The sequence below is a fragment of the Notothenia coriiceps genome, unplaced genomic scaffold (assembly GCF_000735185.1).
Source record: "Notothenia coriiceps isolate Sejong01 unplaced genomic scaffold, NC01 NC01_scaffold00032812, whole genome shotgun sequence".
In the NCBI taxonomy this organism is placed as follows: Eukaryota; Metazoa; Chordata; class Actinopteri; order Perciformes; family Nototheniidae; genus Notothenia; species Notothenia coriiceps.
In genome coordinates, this window is record NW_011365513.1 from 55,787 (window position 1) to 64,892 (window position 9,106).

At 38.1% G+C, this 9,106-nt stretch overlaps 1 protein-coding gene across 1 annotated transcript in view; it reads left to right on the plus strand.

The window, feature by feature from the left end:
• Positions 1-9,106, plus strand: part of LOC104961183 (nucleolar protein 4-like) — a 61,779-nt gene that overhangs the window by 14,466 nt on the left and 38,207 nt on the right. The window lies entirely within an intron of this gene.

A 9,106-nucleotide genomic window follows, 5' to 3' on the forward strand; every position in this document is an offset into this window, starting at 1 on the left:
TTTACCACGCAAACCTGAGACAATTACATATCTTCCCTATTGATCAACATGTACATTGGATGATTTGAAAGGCATATTCTTAGAAATTAAAATACTGACTCCTCTACTAGCTTTTCCTCCAGGGGAAGAGAATATCTGCCCTACCCAATTCTGTCAATTGTGTATCCATTTAAGTAAGGTAACAATCATATCGGATGCCCGGCTAGTATTTTGATCAAATTGGAAGGGTGTCATCGACGCATCAAGGGAAGGGAGGGGAAATATATAAACAACAACACAAGACCGTAGAAAATACAACACAAGATTACATAAAAACATAGAGATGCTACCACCCTTCCCCCTAACAATACACAGATAAACACAAAAACAAAAAATATATTGCCAAAAGGTAATACGACGGAAAATACATTGAGATGGAGGAAAGTCCATCTCTATCCGTGAAGAAAAAGAAGAGCCGCGGAGCTCAGGTGCGGAGAGGTAATCCAGTCCTTCAATAGCCAATAGGCCTATTCATTAGTCTGCCATTAACCACAACTTTGCTAACTAGTTGGGGTTTACATTACAGTATAGCCTGCATCAAAATCCTAATGAGGGTGTGTGCGACTGTGAGTCAGTGTATATGCGGGCATGCGTGTGCGTCAGTGTAAATGATTGTGTGTGTGTGTGTGTGTGCGCGTGTGTGCGCTTGCGGTGGGGGCGTAGGCCAACTCAAAGTCTTGTGTATTTCAGAAAGCAATTGGCTAGCCCACTTGGGGACGTGTTCCTCTTCACCAAACATTTCCGCCATGAGGCCGCTGTCTTTCTTTGCTCTAGCTCTGGTCAAACTACTGCCGGGCATTTAGACGCAGATGTTTTTACACACTAATAGAACTGACTGCGCATTACACTTTGAGACTTTCAGTTTTGGTTAATTCATAGTTAAGTCTGATTACCGCCTGCACCCGACTACTCCGCTCAGCTCGCCGGTGTCATCACGTGATCTCTCTCTCACTCTGTCTTTGACATCTCCAAACCTTTACGACCTGATCTGATATCCCCTATGGCCTCTGTTGAAGTAGACAGTGAGTCTAAAGTCAGCAGACAGTCAGGCTGGACTCACAGACAGATCACGGACAGTTACTTAATTCTGAACGTTTACCAATTAGGGAACTCAGATGATTTAGGATAAAGGGAAACAATGCAGGTAACTTCTACGAATGATGTCGCAATAATGAACGCCTTCATTTACTGAGCTCACTGAAATCCTCAAATGTGTATGTTTATAACAGCTGGACATAGATACATTACATTGTCTTGATAATGACAATTAGTGTGACTGTGCAACCAAAAAAAAGGACTATCAAATTGAACACAAGTACAAACAACCAAAAACAACCCAACCCTAACCCTAATTGAGGTCCTACCTGTGGGTGGATGTAAGGTGTAGGCACTCATTGAGTATTTATACAGTCTATGGTTTGGACTAGGAGCCTCCATGTGGTTTTATAATCCCCATAAGGAATTTATAACACTCTGAACCAAGGCTACTTTTAGAAAACGTACGCACAACGTGATTATGCAACATGGCCATTTTCCCCCCATATAATTTTGCCTTTCTGTGTGAAAGTATTAATGACAAAAGCAATACCTCAAAGAAATGTGTTGCCATGTGAGTTCAAATGAAGAAAACACCCAAGTGTGTTGTAGCCTCAGAGCTGATGGGTCACAAGTTCTGCATCTACAGTATGCTTTGAAATGGCCATAAAAGCATCTAGAGACTTTCTCACACTGCTGTTGATTAATTTCTTAAGAGGTATTGGATGGATACATACTTCAAATGAAGCTACTGACTCACGCTTCTGTCTCTGTGTGCCCAGGTGTTCCAGCAGGAGCTTCCAGAGTCTATTCAGGACACTTGGGATCATTTAACAGAAGAGCCTAGCAGAGTGCCCGAGTCCAGTTGGAGATCTGCTTCCCCGAAGTCTCTCCTGGACAACCTCTGCCACACCATGCACTGCCTCTTCAGTGAGTGCTTTGCCAGCACAGAAGCAAAGCGGGACTGTGAGTATTTTAAAGAAAACCCTCCAGTGGCACAGGATGTAACCAAGAACAATTTTTAAAAACATGTTATTTTCCTAATTAGAGAGAAACACAAGCAGCACATGCTTTGTAAGAACAAAGAAAAGAAAAGACAAACCAACTCCCCTACAGGACATGGTATTATGTTAGATACCTGATGGCAAAGGGTCCATCAACATTTGTGTTCATCTTAAATTTGGGTTAGTCAAGGGCAACTGAAGCCATGATCTGCCTCTCATTTGTTATTGGTTCTTTTGTAACAGTAAAATATGTCTGGCAATGAGATTTCTCAATTCAATATCATTTGTTTTAGTTAGGAGGTCAGAGTTTTAAAAAAAACAATCCCAATATGAATGAAGTTCTGAGCTATTGAAAAATATGACTTACTGGAAGCAGGAAGTGCCATGTGTGAGACTCTGCATATCTTCAACATCTAGATGTATTACTGAAAGCCTAGATTTGTAACTTTGAGCCCTATGCATGAGTATTTAAAGTTCCCAGGGGACAAAATCTTACCCCTGGTAAGCCTGTATATTTATGCCATACCACGAGTAAAAGATAATGTAGGGCCTATGTCAATGGCCGCCTCAACTACATCCCCAGCTCCTGCCCCCATTTAGTTTGAATAGTTCCACCATCTTTTTTTGTTGATGAGCTTTGTTTATTGCTTTTTCACTGACAGTAATGTCGTAGCGTTTCACTGTATAGGCAAAGAAAGTCCCTCAATTCTTTTGAAACTTCTTGGGAGAGGCTTCCAACGTTTATCGTAGTTTTTCAAGCCATAAATAAACAACGTTCTTTCAACATCATCTCATTAGTATTAGAGGTCTAGCCAATAATGTCAGTAGAGTTATCAGATCCACTGGGAGCCTCGGCAAAAGGCAACTGAGGAATGTCGAAAGAGCAGTAATGGCATTAGTTTGGATAAGTGTCCCAGTGACCTCCGTTAGAGTATTGAAAATCGTAGGCCACTAGTTACGCAGACATGGACACGATCAAAACATACTGTATGCACTCATTTGCTGTTGCTATATGGCATTTTTCACAATTTGGGTGAATATGGTCATAATTTGCACAAGGCCTGCCATTATGAGTGTGATGAACAACTTTGCATTGGATCTTCATTTTTTTTTTTTTGGTTTAGTGCTGTTTCGTCCTTCACTCTGTAAGAGGGGCCCCCCAGATCTTGCATTACTCAAATTGAAACGACATGACAAAACTTAAACTTGAAGGACACATATGATATTTGTTAGAAGGAAACCAGAATGTCTAGGTAGTAGTGTGCTACAATAATGCTATGCATGGATTTTCACAAGATGATATTCAGTCAAAGGTGACTGAAGTGTTCCTGGAAGAGAGGTCCCAACATGTGACTCCAATAATCACGACACAGAGCTTCAGAGTTGTGGGTCTCATGTGGGCTTTAGTCTATTACAGTACACACCTGGAGGAATATTTTAATAAGACAGTAAACATTTAAAGCATTAAAACCTTTCAATTATCTTTTCCATTGTGGTCCATTTCCAAATATTGAATGGCAGTGTGCATGAATCACATAGTCTGTTAGCAGCATGCTGCTGTAGCACAAACATCTCTATAGCAGCCAACACTTGGCACATTTCAGTGGTAAATGGCATAGTTATGAGCAGCACGAAGGTAAGAAAATAGCTGATTAATTATTTGAAGCAATGCAGATAAAAACCTCTTGCTTCAGCGGTATTAACCCAGTGAAAATGCATTTTCTGTTCAGTTATAATGTGACCACTGTCTAGTATATTGAAAAGGTAAAACATGTCAATATCACAAAAGGATTTAAATATCTACATAATAACCTGCATTTATCATAATTCCCAATCAGAATCAAGTTTAAAAAAACGTTCGTACCAGATATCCTCATGGCGTGGTCTACTTTCAGTAACATGTGTTCACTGTGCTTTTGACCCTCCATATAAGGCTCATAGTCACGGGTTAAACTGCATTCGTGACTTTCACAGAGACTTAAGTCATTGCATCTCTACACACATGACATGAGAATTACATGACACTTCAACTAATTACCAAATAAAGTTAAGTTTCGTGTATGACTTTACTGAGAAGGGCTTAATATCTTAGGTGACGTGACAGGACTAACATGGCAGGGCTTACAAGTGTTCTGTGTTACATATGGGGTGTATGTACTTTTTGAGTGTTAGTCTAGAGTCTAGACTCTGGAGGCACCATGGGGGGAGTGTTCTCAAGTACATTTAGTCACATACAGATGTATGGTCACAGTTTTAGTTCTTAGTATGAATTCTAACAAAATTACTTATGGTCACGTTTAGGCAACAAAACTACTTGGTTAGATTAAGAAAGTAATCATGGTCTGGGTTAAGATGCGGATATTTGATACAAATGTAATTTTGACAATGTGAATTCGTCAATGTTGATTAGTGATTTCACATGTGACAAGAACAGGGTGACAATTCAGTGTTGGGTTGACCCACACAACCTCCTACATCACTCTAGGATTTGCTCTGAGCGTCTAATATGAACAAAAGCAAGATATGCGTTGCGATTATGAAGTACAGCTGTAACTACTTTGTATCTGACTCCTCAAAAAGGTGAAACCTGAGAGTAAAGTGGGGCTGAAGGTAATTATCTCTTAGTAGTCCCAAGGCTCATATCCACATGGAACAGTTTCATTAGGAGCCTGTAGCACATGTGGTAGTAGAAATGGAAGAATATCCATGAAAATAAATAAAGTTTATCTTGTCTACTTTTCAGATTGCAGTGTTTCCCATTGGAAAAAAGGCAAGAAGAAAAATGTACGCCCTCGAAGCTGAGAAGGGGCCAGCGGGATGCAATGTTGATACCGATAAAGGGTTGGTGTCATTATCTCCGTTTCAGCGATAGAGAGAAGAGTGAAAGGACAATCCACACGGAAACAAGAGAGCTCAGTCCTGATTTGTGAACATCAATAATTATTTCCTAAATATACCGAACAGAGCTAAGATTATTTTTATGAGAATAAGGTATGATCAATGGCTCTATCACGCAAAGAAGACTCATACTGTAGGTACAGCAGCAGCATTTATGGTGTCACACATCCATCCATCCATCCATCTTCTTCCGCTTATCCGTGGTCGGGTCGCGGAGGTAGCAGTTCCAGCAGAGAGCCCCAAACTTTCTTCTCCCTGGCCACATCAACCAGCTCTGACTGGGGGATCCCAAGACGCTCCCAGGCCAGCGAAGAGATATAATCCCTCCACCTGGTCCTAGGTCTAACCCCTTTGTCTCTTCCCAGCTGGACGTGCCTGGAACACCTCCCTAGGGAGGCGCCCAGGTGGCATCCTAACTAGGTGCCCGAACCACCTCAACTGGCTTCATTCTGTCACACATGAAGTTGAAATATTTGTCAGCTCAGATTGATTATTTTTTCTTGCGAGATTTGTTCATATATGGACTGAACTGATCATCGATTGGATGTCACTGTGGCTTTAGGAAAACTCTCCCCAAAAAGCCTGTGATGTGCTCCGGTGGACCTGAATGGTTCGGATCAGAGCTCAACATGAAGCCGTAAGAGAGACAATGCATTGGAATGTTATAATATCGAGAAACTTCTGCGGACTTTGTACCATATCTGACTCTTCCACACATCAATGAGCTGGAGCCCGAGCATTGACATGAACTGACTTCAGACCTACTGGCAAACTGTGCAAAGCTTGAAGATTGACCATTAGCATTTTTAAATGTGAATTAATATCATAGTTTCACCATTTCACTTTGTTCTGACTCTAACATCTGGGCCAACATCGATCTTTTTTTATATAAATACATTTGAGGTATCTGACCTTTCAGATTTGGCTCCCCTTCAAAGTTCACATGCAGGCTCATCAGAAAATATATATTATGATAAAATCTTTCCCAGGCTCATTTTTCTCACAAGCCACCCAGATCCGAATAAGATTTTTCAGGAGGGGATCTTAAAGACAGGCGCTAAAACGAAGCGTTCCAGACAGAGGTTATTACAGGTATATTCAGAAAGGCAGTATGATTAAAACTAATTTACTTTTAAAAAACTAAAGCATGTAAACATTTTCTAATAGAAACCCAACATATTTATACGAACCTGGAAATTAGCTTTATATGTATCCTTTAATAGATACATAATCTAAAAATAACTACATTGGAGAATTAGGTTAAAATATGCCATTTCATTATTTGAATGTCATCAGGCTTGTTTAGGGTCTTTTCAGTTGCTCCTCTCAGATGTTTAGCTCTGAACATGCTAGAAATGAAGTCTGATATTGAATGACTTGAATCTTAACTTCTAAATTCATAGATTCCAAGATTTTACTTCAAAGCAAATCAGTATCTCTTATCATTGATGTTCTGTCTTAGACAACCTCACATTATACATACATATCATATATATTATTATAGTGTCAGATTTCCTGTTGTTAGGCTATCTTGTGGATTTTTTTTATTAAATTCACAGTTTTTAAGTTTGAGCAATGAACACATTAGAAGAATTAGGGCTGTACCCAATAGTTTAAAGCTTTGTAGCTTCATTCATAATGTTTCAATTCAATTTCTAAATAGCTGAATGCTGTGCAGTTTTTATTTTGTGCATGTCTAATAATTATATTTAATGTATTTATGTAAAATTGCTTTTAAATATAAGGCTACACTATTATTATTATTATTATTATTATCATACTATTCCTATTTATGAGTGATATGCTGGGGGTGGCTGCGATGAACTGTTTCCAATGCATGTGCTCCAATAATTCTAGAGCGTTGTTAAAAGTGCAATAGTCTAAATATATTGAAAATACCTTGAATAACTGTATTTCAATATTGTACTTCAAATCCTTACATGTTGGTGATCAACATTTTAGGTAATAATATTAATTGCGTTTAGAAAAATGTTCTCCAGCTTGCAAAGGAAGGAAAACACCTGGATAAACAGGGTGGTCTAGCAGCACAATAAATTACATTAACTACTCCGCAATAAGTTAGACATTCTTGGTGACGGATATTCAAAGCCTCACTTAAAAACTCCAATAAATAAATAATAAATGTCATTCGGTACAGCCTTAATAGAGATAATTATTTAGTTGAATACACACCAACCTATAAAGAATAATACTTATTTATGGAAGAAACCTATAAATGAAGATATAATGCTTTGGGCAAAATAAGGACACTGTAGGCCTTCTGAGAGTCTTTTAATCGACGGAGGCAAAGACGGGCTCAAGATTATTTGTGTTCCACTTCAGGTAGTGGTGACTTTTATCTTGATGCTCCTTTTTCACTGCCTGCAAATCCTGACTTGCTGGTTTATTCAGTTTACAGTCTGACTTCAATATTTTATGTTTATTATGACAGCATAAAAAAATCTAAATCAAATAGAACAATTGCTCTTTTACAACAGTTAAGAGTAATCCATTTTCCGTTTAAAATTAAATAGATATAGAGTAATTCATAAATAACTCAAATAAATGGCATTTACACTACACCATTTTAAAAAGTAATATGGTGTTTCACTGATAAACTTCAGGTATCTGTCTCATAGAACTTAGTGACCCCTTATGACTGCACCAGGTATCTATTTATGAAAGCCTACTATAAGAAGGTAATGGCTTCAGTTTAAGAGTTTACTTACTTTAAGAGTTAAGGATGATGTTATATAGAAAGCAAAGTGTTTTGTTGGGTCTGAAAGGAGCTCTATTCAGGAGAGCTTTAATGATGTAATAAATGAATGATAATCATTGGTGTATTGTTCTAAATGCAGCGTATATTTGTATTACACTTAATCCTATATAACTGTACGGTTGTCTTTTTGTTACCATAAGAGCATTTTATGTGTGTATTCAAAGATCCCTTATTGTGAATATAAAGTAATATTTCCCCCCAAACTGACTGGCAACAGCAGAGAGATGATAACTGCAAACATGTGGATGGTTGTTCTTTAAAAACTGACTTTTTTATATGCAAGATATTGAATTTATTTATTTTTTGGAAATGTATAATGCTATGTGTCAATACTTCAATGAAAGAAATACAAATTAAATAGCTATTTTTTATCAACTAACCCTGTGTCTAGTGTCCAGTTATTATTGATGTGTCTTTCATTACGCTGCCATTATTATTCTGACTTGTCCAATTGTTTTGCATAATAAAATGCAGCTAATTGCAATCTTGTGTTGCTGATATTATTTTCTAAAACATAGAGGAATCACTAAAGACCGCCTACATAGCTTTAGCAGTTTTGATGTTTCTCTTTTTTTGTGATCATGTTGTATTACTTTGTAGTTTGTTCTAGAATTGTTGTGCTTTTTTTTTTTTTATGTTTTTGGTCGTTGAGAGTTTATTTTTGGTCTCTTTGTTGTCTTTGTTTGCTCGAAAAGTCTGTTCTTGTTTCTTTGGGCCCCCTGGGCCTGCTCCAGGTAAGCCTGTTAAGTAAGCCTTTCCCCGTGGTTTGCCCTCTGCCCCTCAGGGGTCCCTGTACCTGCGCCTGGAGGGCAGGAGGTGCGGCGTGGTGTCTGTTCTGTTGAGGTGTCAATTAATCTGATGACCCTTTTGTTTAGCTCTGCAATATTGGATGTGGGGAGACCAATCATCCTGGAAGCAATGGTAAAGACCTGTCAATCCAATCTGCAGTAGCCAAATAGGGGGTTCCAATTACTAGGTGGAAGAGGTAGATTCAGATAAAACTTCAGTAAAGTAATATTACTTTTAAAGTAACTTAAGTCTCTTCTGCTAAATGTACTATATTATCAGAGTACTCATTATTAAGCATATTGTCACCTGTCAGATGATTTATGTTTGTATTCCTATTGCTAATGTTAAAATGTATACAAATAATTGCTGTACCATGGCCTCAGTGGAGCTAATTTAACTAATTTGTATACTGTTTATCAAATGCATCATATTTTCTAATGTTGTGTTTGGTTTAAAAAATCTGATATTGCACAATAGAAAGTAGCTGTCAATAAATAAATCAATTGTAAATTATATTTAATTTGCGCTTTAAATAAAGTTACAGATTGCAAGGACAATACTG